Source organism: Lactuca serriola, chromosome 6 (assembly GCF_051521515.1).
Source record: "Lactuca serriola cultivar US96UC23 chromosome 6, Lser_US96UC23_V15, whole genome shotgun sequence".
Taxonomy (NCBI): domain Eukaryota; kingdom Viridiplantae; phylum Streptophyta; class Magnoliopsida; order Asterales; family Asteraceae; genus Lactuca; species Lactuca serriola.
In genome coordinates, this window is record NC_136413.1 from 53370213 (window position 1) to 53383124 (window position 12912).

General features: G+C 40.9%; 1 long non-coding RNA gene across 2 annotated transcripts; it reads right to left on the minus strand.

The window, feature by feature from the left end:
• Positions 1–54: 54 nt before the first annotated feature.
• On the minus strand, positions 55–2485 carry LOC145060553 (uncharacterized). Of its 2 annotated transcripts, XR_013686809.1 has the most exons (4): positions 2299–2485; positions 1587–1649; positions 1348–1514; positions 55–446 (listed from the first exon to the last, which is right to left on the minus strand). It is a non-coding gene; the product is annotated as an uncharacterized LOC145060553 (long non-coding RNA). The 2 variants fall into 2 exon arrangements; XR_013686808.1 differs by having other exon boundaries at positions 1587–2485.
• Between the last annotated feature and the right edge of the window lie 10427 nt (positions 2486–12912).

Genomic DNA, 12912 nt, shown 5'->3' on the forward strand with positions numbered 1-12912 from the left:
CAGGAAATGCACTATTGCCTTTATCATGCATCATCAACTGAATCGAGTGACAAATGTTCAGAAACAAAGTTGTTTCAATTTACTTTTCTTTTAACATCAGGGAATGTAACATCCCATATTGGCTTGGCTTCCATACAAATACAACACATGACCAAACCTTAAACACCTCTGAAACTAGATCATCTATATTAACACCTGCCCAAAGAAATGAAACATAAGATTATGAGTAATTTACATTTTGGTCCCTGATTGTAGCTCATTTTTCAATTTTTGCAATTTTGGTCCTTGTTTGAGATTTTTGTAACGTTGTTGGTCCCTATGATAAGTAAAATGCGTATATCTTATTGGAGGAATGTTATTTAGTGGCTTTGACAGGAAGAACTTCTTGGACGTTTCATGGTTTTCCAATTTGGAACTTCATCCTCTCTTCTTTTCCTCCATTTTTCCTGTTATTGTCTTAATTAGTATTCTTATCAGCTCTGTTTTAGGGAGAAAAAAAAGTCATTTTACTTGGAACAAACACCAAAAACATTACAAAAACCTCCAATAAGGACCAAAATTGCAAGAAAATACCCTATGGGACCAAATTTGAAAAAAACAGCTATACTCAGAGACCAAAAACATAATTTACTCTAAGATTATTAACATAAGACTAAGTTACATTTTTGGTCTCTGGGTGTAGTCGATTTTTGCATCTTTATTCCCAGAAAATTCATGTTGCAATTTTGGTCCTTATTTGAGGCTTTTGTAACGTTTTTGGTTCCTAATCATACTAAAATGAAATGACTATTTTCGTCCCTAATTATAGACAATTTTTGCAATTTGATCCGACAATATAGTCATCTTACTTGGAACGGGACCAAAAGCATTACAAAAACCTCAAATGAGGACCAAAATTGCAAGAAAATACTTTTTGGGACCAAATTTACAAAAATCTGCTATACTCAGGAACAAAAAAGCAATTTACTCTAAGATTATTAAAATAAGAGTAAGTCACATATTTGGTATCTTAGTATAGTCAATTTTTGCATTTTTTTATCCGAAAAGCATTTTTGTTGCAATTTTGGTCCTTATTTGAGGCTTTTATAACATTTTTGGTCACCATTCCTAGTAAAATGACCACTTTGGTCCCTGATTATAGCAGGTTTTTGCAATATTGATCCCAAAAGTATAGTCATTTTACTTGGAACAGGACCAAAAACATTACAAAAACCTCAAATATGGATAGATATTGAAGGAGAAAACTTTCTGGTACTAAAATCTATAAATCAGCTATAATCAAGTACCATAAATGGAAATTTCTCTTAAAATCATAAAGAATACTAGTATTAAATTAGTTTAGCTGACCTTTCTTAGAATCATGCTATTAGAGCGAAAGATTGTTGTTTCTCCACCTCTTCCAAATCCTCTTTAAGATATTTTGTTATTTAAAAACTTTTCTAGTTAAGGATCATTGAAGCAAATACCTTTGCATCATCATCTGGATTGTTTTTTACAAGCCATGAATCTGTCACCTAAAAAGTCAAAAGGTGGTCAAAATGGAAATATTGTAAATGTATGAAATAAGGAATAATCAGTTTACTTACTGTAAATCCAACCTAGCTAATGGAGACAATGTTTTAGGATAATCTTGCATCATACATTCTAACCTGGTAAACGATTTGAATGCACTTTTTTTTAATCCTTGTATCAAATAATCCACAATGTAGAGATGATTCCATAAAGAAAGAAGCTAGGTAGAGTCAATTTACATGGGACAGAGACCAAAAACATTATGAAACCCTGCAAGAGGGAGCAAAACTGAAAAAGAAAATACTTTTTGGACCTAAACCAAAAAAGCTGCAAACCAAAGGGACTAATTTTGTAATTTACTCTTGAAGCAACAGTCAAAATGGGTTTGAGTCAAATATGACAATTTTTAGTCAAGTGGTTGACAAATTTTTAACAATTGCTACTATAAATACACCTTCATTTTGGAATAAGAAGGGTTTTTGATCTGGATTGAAGTTTGCTAAAGTACTATAACAATTTAAGAACTATTCAGAAATAGAAAACATCGTGAAATCGGGTCGAATTTCATTACAAAATTCGATAAATTCAGTGCAACAGTAATGGATCTAACTAGAGCCTCAATGAATGATCTAACAATAGGAAATGCACAAATCCTAATTTTCTATCCAAGTAATTAGGAAAACCACACAGCAGCATATTTGCAAGCTCTATTGATAATGCAAAAACAAATCCATGAAATGAAATGATAGCGTAAAAGCACATCAACAAACAGAACTGTGAACACACCTGATCCAGGGAGAAAATTGAAACAGAATTGTGTACACACCTGGCCTTGAGAGAAAATTGAAAGGTTTTTTTGGAGATTTGGAGGAGATGTGGAGAGGTTATTGATTTGAACATTGGCTGGCTTGTTAATGGCGTTATCTACAGCTGAAGAAGCCATGAAATCCATAAGCAATAGAACCCGATTCTCAGATGGACGAACACGATGACTTAAAACCGAATGGTTCTGAATTTATACTCCGGTAAATACAGTTTCCAGAGCGATAATTCTAATATTCAAAGAAATTGTTTATTTATGTTGTACGTTATGAAATAATTATTGTACATTGTGTTGACCATTTTAGTTTGGTCAAGTTGTTTTAACACCCTGTGAGTGGAAATTAAAGAGGGAAGCGGATAGAAAAGAACAAATAGGAGAGAAAGAAAAAGTCAAGAGGGTTCATAACAGGAGAGAAAGAGAGTGTTCCTCTTTATCTTTTTGGAGTGATTTGGCCTTTGAAAAAAAAAAAAAAAAATCTTAACATTTTTTTCTCTCGTAATCTTTCTTCCAAATAGGAGATATTTGGAGAGAAGAGAATTCACACAGGGAAAAAACGTTGTTTCTCTTATTTTTCATTTCTTTTCCTTCTTCCAATTCAGGAAGAAAAAGAAAAATAATTTTCCTTTATTTTTTCTTGAATTCCAGAACAGAAAAATTCATTTTACTTTCTTTTTATTTCCTTTTTTTTTCTCTTCATAATTCTCTTCTTTTTTTCTTTCTTTTAAATAAAAATCGGGAACGGAATGTAAGTGTAACGGAGCATAACTTGTTTGGATAGGTTTTTGGTCAAAATCAAATTAACCTACTAATTTTGGTTTTTGATTTATAAAATCTATTGAATTCGGTTTCTTAATAGGTTCGAGATCTCAGATTTTGGGTCCGTTTCTCGGGTTCAGCCGTAGATTCATAGGTTTTATGTTTAAACTCGTGAGTTTTGGATTTTAACATATTTTTCAGCAAATATAAACAAAGTTAATCATATTCATTTCCATTGTTCCAACAATTTAAAATCAATTAAAAACACAATTAACTAAATAGTTCATGGAAGTATTAAAAGGTTACTGACATAGTCCTTAAGTTTAGCGAATTTTGTCCATGTGACTATTTTTTATGCATTAATGCCTTAACATTTGGGAAGATTTATTTAATTTTTCCATTTTACCTTCTAACCAGGTCACTAGCCTATTAAGTTTTGTTGGTTTTGTCCCTATGATAATTTTTGGTTTAAGAAGATTTATTCATTTTTGTTATTTTACCTTCTAAGCATGTCATCCATGTTGGGTTATGAGGATTTTAGCTACAAAGGCACATACAGTGGAAACATGCAATTACAGAAAAACAAGAACTCATGATCCAAAAGTCAGATCCATGTCCAACCAATTAATTCAACAAAATAATTAATTATAGATAGGGAAAAAGAACACGTACATTTGTAGCCTTTAATTTATTCTTTCTCATCGGTTGAGCAAATGGATTATGTAATGCCTGTAGATCTGGGTTAATCAATTTATAGATAATAGGGGTCGAAAACGACTTTTCGACAAAAGATTATTTAGAATAAATAATTTTAACCAAGTTGTACAATATGTCTCAAGGGTTCCGTACATATAAAGAACGTTGAAATTCGAGTTATAACGAAGAAGTTATGGTCCGTCGAAGTTTTACACCAAAACCGACACGACACCAGGAGATGTAAATAGTGACTATTTTTTATGCATTAATGCCTTAACATTTGGGAAGATTTATTTAATTTTTCCATTTTACCTTCTAACCAGGTCACCAGCCTATTAAGTTTTGTTGGTTTTGTCCCTATGATAATTTTTGGTTTGAGAAGATTTATTCATTTTTGTTATTTTACCTTCTAAGCATGTCATCCATGTTGGGTTATGAGGATTTTAGCTACAAAGGCACATACAGTGGAAACATGCAATTATAGAAAAACAAGAACTCATGATCCAAAAGTCAGATCCATGTCCAACCAATTAATTCAACAAAATAATTAATTATAGATAGGGAAAAAGAACACGTACATTTGTAGCCTTTAATTTATTCTTTCTCGTCGGTTGAGCAAATGGATTATGTAATGCCTGTAGATCCGGGCTAATCAATTTATAGATAATAGGGGTCGAAAACGACTTTTCGACAAAAGATTATTTAGAATAAATAATTTTAACCAAGTTGTAGAATATGTCTCAAGGGTTCCGTACATATAAAGAACGCCGAAATCCGAGTTATAACGAAGAAGTTATGGTCCGTCGAAATTTTACACCAAAACCGACACGACACCAGGAGACATAAATAGTGAATCTTTAATAAAGGACTTTTTAGCTTTAATGATCTAAACAAAAGTTGTAGTATACGTTAAACCGAGAGCGTCCATAAAAAGAACGCCCAAATCTGACTTTGACCTGGAAGGTTGACTTTGACCAGGACTTTGACTTTGACAAGAGTTGACTTAGTTGACCTTGAAGGTCAGTTAGACTAAGTGTTATGTTGATATTGGTAGCTCAGGGAGCTAGTGGAGCAGCAATCCGGAGTCAGTGGTCAGGTAGCGGTCAAAGGAATTAGCAGCAGCAGTTCAGCAGTATCATGTGAGTTTCCCTTTGTATGAATGGGTCTACGGCCACAATGCCGGCCCATGTAGTTATGAATAGAAGACCCGGGGGTTAGCCCTAGGCATAGTATGCTAGTATGATATTCGGGACGAGGTCCAATGATAAAGGGCGGGTGCCCAAGGAATGGTTTATGTGGTAGTTTATACTTGTTGTCTGTGTGATACTTGTATGTGCCTGGTAGGGAGGTGAGTGTGGGCGAGGTCCCGTATCTCACCAATAGCAGAGTGTGGATGGTGTTCCACATCTCAGTAGCAGCAGAGCAGGGGCGAGGCCCAAGTTAAGGAAGGAGTGAGGGTGGGCTGGGCCCGCACCTCACTATCATCAGGAGTATGGACGGGGTTCCATGACTCATCAGTAGCAAGACACGGGCGGGGCCCAGAGATAGGCGAGGCCTTAGAACAAGAGCCGTTAGTATATGTTTAGCTTATGTGATGTTATGTGATATGTGTATGTGCTATTATATGTTAGTGGGCGGGGCCCTGTGACAGACGAGGCCTAAGTGGAACAGATCTGTATCCGAGCGGGGCTCGAAGCCAGGCGGGGCCGTTGTAGCGGGCGAGGCTCGAGGTAGGGGGCGAGGCCCAAGATAGCGGGCGTGGCCCGGTATGTGTAGTACGTGGTTGCATGGTATGTGGTAGGGTGGGGAACTCACTAAGCTTCGTGATTACGGTTTTCAGTTTTGTTTTCAGGTACTTCCGGTAGTGGAGGGAAGAGCTCGGGGTGATCGCATGGCACACACCATAGTTCAGACAGCCTGGGAATGTTTACTCTGATAACGAATATGTATTTTGGAAACTAATACTTTGTTTATGTTTTGAAATGATGAATTTGCTTAACGTAATGTTTTATTAAAAGAAATTTTTAGTCTTGAATTTTGGGACGTTACAAGTTGGTATCAGAGCCTTGGTTTGAGGGATTCAGACATACTCTCGAGCGTGTTTGAACTCAAACTGAGGGATTGGTATAGAAGTTTTCAAAATGAAAAGACAGTTTTGTAAAAGGAGAGTTTTGGGAAAGAAAACAGTTTTAGAAAGGCAAAAATAATTCAGAAAGAAAAGAACTTTGAAAAGAGAAAAAGAGTGTGGTGCATGCAATCAACCGAGCTCAAGTAAGTACCCCAAAATACCCATACAAGTTTATGTTATGATTATCAGTTGATAGAACAGTATGCTAGATTAGGACTAAGGATCTAGGAATGATGCCTTATGTGCCTATTATATGTGTTTGAGCTGCATGATAGTGCTGATTAGACAGTAGTAGGATAGCCTGTTTAGGTTATGCCTGAGTTTATGAGTTTGTGTTGCATGTTAGTTCAGATTCTTGCTGTTTGGATATGATTGCTTGAGTATGTTGTGGTTAGATTTTCCCCTTGTCCGAATGCTGCTTGCTTTGTGCATTGTGGGATTTTGAGTGATGGGAGTTAGCCATTAGGTGGATACGTCACGTCACATGTGATCAGGGTTGAATAATCTCAGAGTGCTGGATTTGGCCCTATTGCGCAGCTCTTGTTTGAGTCCAACCGTTGTAGGGACGGGCCTTTTACTTGAAGGATTATCTGAGCCTCGTCACATGTGATGGTATCCAGGTGATGGCTAATTGGCATCACAAGGAGACCTTCAGCAGCTGAGAACTGGTTGAGTTGAGTCAGAGGTTTCCCTAGGGTAAGCCTAGGATGAGATAGTGCTAGGAACAGTAGTAGTGGATAAGGGACCTGGTGGAGTCAAAGCAATTCCTGAGGAACGTACGGATAGATGTGGAAGGTAGTATGGGCCCGTACTACTGAAAGTAGAGGATCCGTACTTGATTTGGGAAGGGCCAAGACAAGACCGGGAACCTAGTAGGGTGTGTGTTTGGTCTCGCAGCAGTGATGAGTTTTCTGATAGTGGTTGTGTTATATGTTTCAGCATGGTGACGTTGCAAGAGAGACCAGCGGGCGGATCAGGCGTCGGAGAGGGATCAGGCTCGGGTTCAGGGGCCGAGCAGCTCGAGGAGCGGATGAGAGAGTTGATATCAGCTGAGGTTACGTGCAGTATCCTAGCTCAGACTCCTGTGATCTTTGGCACGGTCAAGGAGGGTAGAGATCTTGGATGAGAGGCTGGGAGCCTTCCGTACCGAGATGATGGCGTTGTTGGGAGTGCGTACCTTGACATTTCGAGAGTTCAGGGCTTGCGGGGCACCAAATTATCATGGGGCTAGGGACCCCATTGCTAGCAGCAGATGGTTGGCTGATGTTCCCAACGCTTTTCGTACGAGCAAGTGTCCCGAGGGGGACAAGGTTAGACTCGCCTCCCGTCTTCTGAAGGACAGAGCGAGGGATTGGTGGGAGGAGATTGGTCATGCTTTGGGGGATGATGCCGCGTTGGACGCGATGACTTGGAGCGATTTCTCGGCCAGGTTCAGGGCGAAGTTTTCGCCGATTATTGAGGTGCAGCAGCTAGCACGAGAGTTTCAGGATTTGACGCAGACTACTGAGACTGTGGCGGAGATCACCGCCAAGTTCAGGGAGAGGGCTCTTCTTGTACCGCAGTATGTCGCGGATGAGGAGATGAAGAAGGCTCGGTACCATGAGATGTTGAGGGATGACATCAGGGAGTTCGTGAGCAGATCCAGCTGTAAGACGCTGGAAGATATGATTTCTCGGGCTAGAGAAAGGGAAATTGATTTGGAGCAAATCCGGAAGAGGAAGCCGGATGAGTTCAGGTAGCTGCGGGTTCGGGCAAAAGGCCCAAGGGACCGGATCCGAGATCGAGGGATCATCAGGACCGCAGTCGGTGCGGAAAGTGTGGCAGGGCGCACGGGGGCGCGTGCAGGAGTGGTAGCGGTGGTGAGTCTGGATGTTTCAAGTGCGGTCAGACTGGTCATTTCAGCTGGGATTGTACCGTTACCGTCGCGCAGGGATCAGACTTGATATGTTTTCACTGCAACCAGCGGGGCCACAAGAAGGCCCAGTGTCCCAGTTTGTTTTCAGCAGGACGGGTGATGGTGTGACATCCCCAAAATCACGACCAGAAAAGACCGATTTTGTTTATGCTTTGTAAAAATCAGAGTACTTCTTTTCATAAAAACGTTGCGGAATTTGTTCCCAGAAAAACACGATAAATACGTTATTAAAACATTTTCGAAGAAACGTATTTTATTCATCTTAAAACGTTTGGGATGTCATCGTTAATATAGAAACATAAGCATAAACAGAACTTACAATTATTTACATTAGTGATCTACATCTCTTTAAATCTCTCAGTGTAATGTCACTTCATATTGTCACCTGTGATATAAATAAACTGAATGGGTCAGGTTGGGAAACCTGGTGAGTACATAGGGTTTTCAACCCACAATAATATAGTTATTATGTTTAAACACTCAAATAATCAACCCAATTACCCATCCCCATTATCTTTTTTTAGTCTTCCCTAAAGATATTATCTCAAGGGTCATCTCCTATATCATATTTACTTCTCATCTCCTTACATCGTATTTCCTTATATGATTGTTCCTACGAACTTATCTAAGGATCATCGCCTACATTGCATAGACAATACTAATCCGGGGATTACTCCCTCAATATGTGTCTAGCAAGAGTTAGGGTATCATCGCATGATTACGCAGCCACAACATCACCTGGACTTGTAAATCATGATAAGGGTTAGTCTATCATCGCATGAATACGTAGCCACAACATCGCCTGGACTCGTAATTGATAATAAGGGTTAGACTATCATCGCATGAATACGTAGTTACAACATCGCCTGAACTCATAATTCATCACCTACAGGTTACTAGTCTGCTGGTGTTTCCACGGGGTTGTCTATAATAGTCCGTGGTCGCCATCTATACTCTGGTAGATGACTACATCTCCAAATTGTCGGACAAGGTTGTAGTATCCTACATCACCGATTCATAATCACCTATCTATCATCACCTATCTCTCATTATTTTATTTCATCACTCACCAACTATTTCATCTACCCATGTTTTATCCCAACAAATTTGTAGATATAAAATAAATATATAGTTTAAATCATTTAAAACATGTATAAATCATTCATCCCGCATAGACAACAAGTATTCAAACAATATGCACACATAGCACGTAATTTATATTAAAATACTTCATATCTATGTGTAAGATGAAAGGGACTATGCACTCACTTGATTAGGTGGTGACTCAGTACTCGGACAGCGCTTCGATACTCTCAAAACGATATTCCTTCGATAAAACCTAGTATCGATACCACTAGGGTTTAGTTTAACGATAACCGCGACAAATTCATTAGTCCGAGTATTATTAAGTGTTAATAAGACTCGATATAACTCATTTTAATAGCCCAAATAATTATTTTAAGGACCTAATAACATTCCTATAATTATATGAAAGCTATATTAAAAATTACGTAAGCGTAGCACACTTACAACGAATTTTATCGAAAACCGGGACTTAATTGGAGCAGCGTTTCGAAACCGAAAAACTCCTTTTTCTCGGGACTCCGGGAGCCTCGAGGCTTCCCTCGGGGGCTAAGGGGCTTAACTAGGGCTTAGGGGGGTTTATAGCACTTAGAGAGAGAAAATTTGTAGAGAGAGAAGTGAAAAATGGTGTGAAGAATGAAGAAATCTCGGCCCCTTTTTATAGCCTTGCGAGGCCTCGGTACGCTAGGCGTACCTTGGACCTACGCGAGGCGTAACCATCGGATAAGGGCGCCACCTCGGACCAGCTGGCTTGCACTCCGGAAGAGATAAGGGCGAGGGTACGCGGTGCGTATTGGCTTCGGACGCGGGGCGTAAGCGAGGGCGACGTGTTCTTCATCCAAAGCGAGATCTGATCAGCGATGGACGGCCCACAATGCGCCACGTCATCAATTCCTTATCAGCCTTCGCAAATTGCATTCTCGACTTCTAAAAATCATAACTTTCGCATACGAGCTCCATTTTTGACGTTCTTTATATCCACGCGAAGGTGGGAACGTACTCTACAACTTTCGTTTAGACTGCTAAGGCTAAATCTCGTTCTATCGTAAATTCACTATTTACGCTTCCCGGTGCCGTGTCGGTTCTGTCGCGAAACTTCGACGGGTCATAACTTCTTCGTTATAACTCGGATTTCGGCGTTCTTTATATGTACGGAAACCTTGTGACATATACTACAACTTGGTTAAGATTAGTTATTCTAAATAATCTTTTGTCGAAAAGTCGTTTTCGACCCCTATTGCCTCTAAATTGACTAGCCCGGATTTGCGGGCGTTACAGATGGCACCCGCCCCTGCAACTTTGAGGATCACGGACGGCCGTCAGGGCCGGGTAGAGGCACATGCGACAGGGAGCAGGGCTTTTCAGATGACGACCTTGGAGACGCGAGCAACGCCGGACGTTGCAGGTATGCAATTTCCCATTTTCAGTTCTTTTATTTGTGCATGATTTTATTGTTTTGGTTCTGCATCATTATTGGTAAAAGTATTTTATTTTGATTGGTTGATTGTGATCGAGTTATATGCCATCTGCATACCTTGGATATTTGTATGGTAGTTAGGGGATGTGCTCTATTGAAGAAGGTTTCGAAGGATGCAGTAATTGTAGCATGCTTGGGAGAGATTTGGTACGTCTCGCTAAGTTCGGAGTGGTACAGCGATTGTGATGGATTGGCTAAATCCCTAGCTATGGCGGGATTGGGTTCCTCAGTAGATGGGTTATGGGATGGTAGCAAAGATCGGGATCTCTTTTGAGTATTGAGCAGCAAGGGGTACGCAGGATCGAAGTGGGGGAGAATCCTCCGGGTGTGCCCAAAGAGGAGCACGCAGACCCAAAATGAGTACGTGACCTCCGAGAAGGAAGAGAAGTAGTTCAACGTGGACTCGGCGAGTCCTTCGAGTGGACTCGGCGAGTAGCATGAAGATAAGGAGGAACTCGACGAGTGGGATGAACAGCTCGTCGAGTCGGATGAAGATGGGCATGAACTCGGCGAGTTGGATGAACAACTCGGCGAGTTGGATGAAGATTGCCTTGTGCTCGGCGAGTCTGTTCTTAGACTCGGCGAGTCAGGTCGCGTAGTCCCAAACCCTTCGAGTTAAGACTCGAGTCAGCGAGTCGAGCAAGGACTCAGTGAGTTGGTCAGGACAGGATTCGGGAATCTGTAGACTCGGCGAGTCAGGGGCTGACTCGGCGAGTCAAGTCGCGATTGGAAGGACTTTGAGCATAAGAACCCGGCGAGTCAGTAAGTGGAATCGGCGAGTAGGGTTGACCTGGAAGGTTGACTTTGACCAGGACTTTGACTTTGACAAGAGTTGACTTAGTTGACCTTGAAGGTCAGTTAGACTAAGTGTTATGTTGATATTGGTAGCTCGGGGAGCTAGTGGAGCAGCAGTCCGGAGTCAGTGGTCAGGTAGCGGTCAAAGGAATTAGCAGCAGCAGTTCAGCAGTATCAGGTGAGTTTCCCTTTGTATGAATGGGTCTACGGCCACAATGCCGGCCCATGTAGTTATGAATAGAAGACCCGGGGGTTAGCCCTAGGCATAGTATGCTAGTATGATATTCGGGACGAGGTCCAATGATAAAGGGCGGGTGCCCAAGGAATGGTTTATGTGGTAGTTTATACTTGTTGTCTGTGTGATACTTGTATGTGCCTGGTAGGGAGGTGAGTGTGGGCGAGGTCCCGTATCTCACCAATAGCAGAGTGTGGATGGTGTTCCACATCTCAGTAGCAGCAGAGCAGGGGCGAGGCCCAAGTTAAGGAAGGAGTGAGGGTGGGCTGGGCCCGCACCTCACTATCATCAGGAGTATGGACGGGGTTCCATGACTCATCAGTAGCAAGACACGGGCGGGGCCCAGAGATAGGCGAGGCCTTAGAACAAGAGCCGTTAGTATATGTTTAGCTTATGTGATGTTATGTGATATGTGTATGTGCTATTATATGTTAGTGGGCGGGGCCCTGTGACAGACGAGGCCTAAGTGGAACAGATCTGTATCCGAGCGGGGCTCGAAGCCAGGCGGGGCCGTTGTAGCGGGCGAGGCTCGAGGTAGGGGGCGAGGCCCAGGATAGCGGGCGTGGCCCGGTATGTGTAGTACGTGGTTGCATGGTATGTGGTAGGGTGGGGAACTCACTAAGCTTCGTGATTACGGTTTTCAGTTTTGTTTTCAGGTACTTCCGGTAGTGGAGGGAAGAGCTCGGGGTGATCGCATGGCACACACCATAGTTCAGACAGCCTGGGAATGTTTACTCTGATAACGAATATGTATTTTGGAAACTAATACTTTGTTTATGTTTTGAAATGATGAATTTGCTTAACGTAATGTTTTATTAAAAGAAATTTTTAGTCTTGAATTTTGGGACGTTACAAGTTGGTATCAGAGCCTTGGTTTGAGGGATTCGGACATACTCTCGAGCGTGTCTGAACTCAAACTGAGGGATTGGTATAGAAGTTTTCACAATGAAAATACAGTTTTGTAAAAGGAGAGTTTTGGGAAAGAAAACAGTTTTAGAAAGGCAAAAATAATTCAGAAAGAAAAGAACTTTGAAAAGAGAAAAAGAGTGTGGTGCATGCAATCAACCGAGCTCAAGTAAGTACCCCAAAATACCCATACAAGTTTATGTTATGATTATCAGTTGATAGAACAGTATGCTAGATTAGGACTAAGGATCTAGGAATGATGCCTTATGTGCCTATTATATGTGTTTGAGCTGCATGATAGTGCTTATTAGACAGTAGTAGGATAGCCTGTTTAGGTTATGCCTGAGTTTATGAGTTTGTGTTGCATGTTAGTTCAGATTCTTGCTGTTTGGATATGATTGCTTGAGTATGTTGTGGTTAGATTTTCCCCTTGTCCGAATGCTGCTTGCTTTGTGCATTGTGGGATTTTGAGTGATGGGAGTTAGCCATTAGGTGGATACGTCACGTCACATGTGATCAGGGTTGAATAATCTCAGAGTGCTGGATTTGGCCCTATTGCGCAGCTCTTGTTTGAGTCCAACCGTTG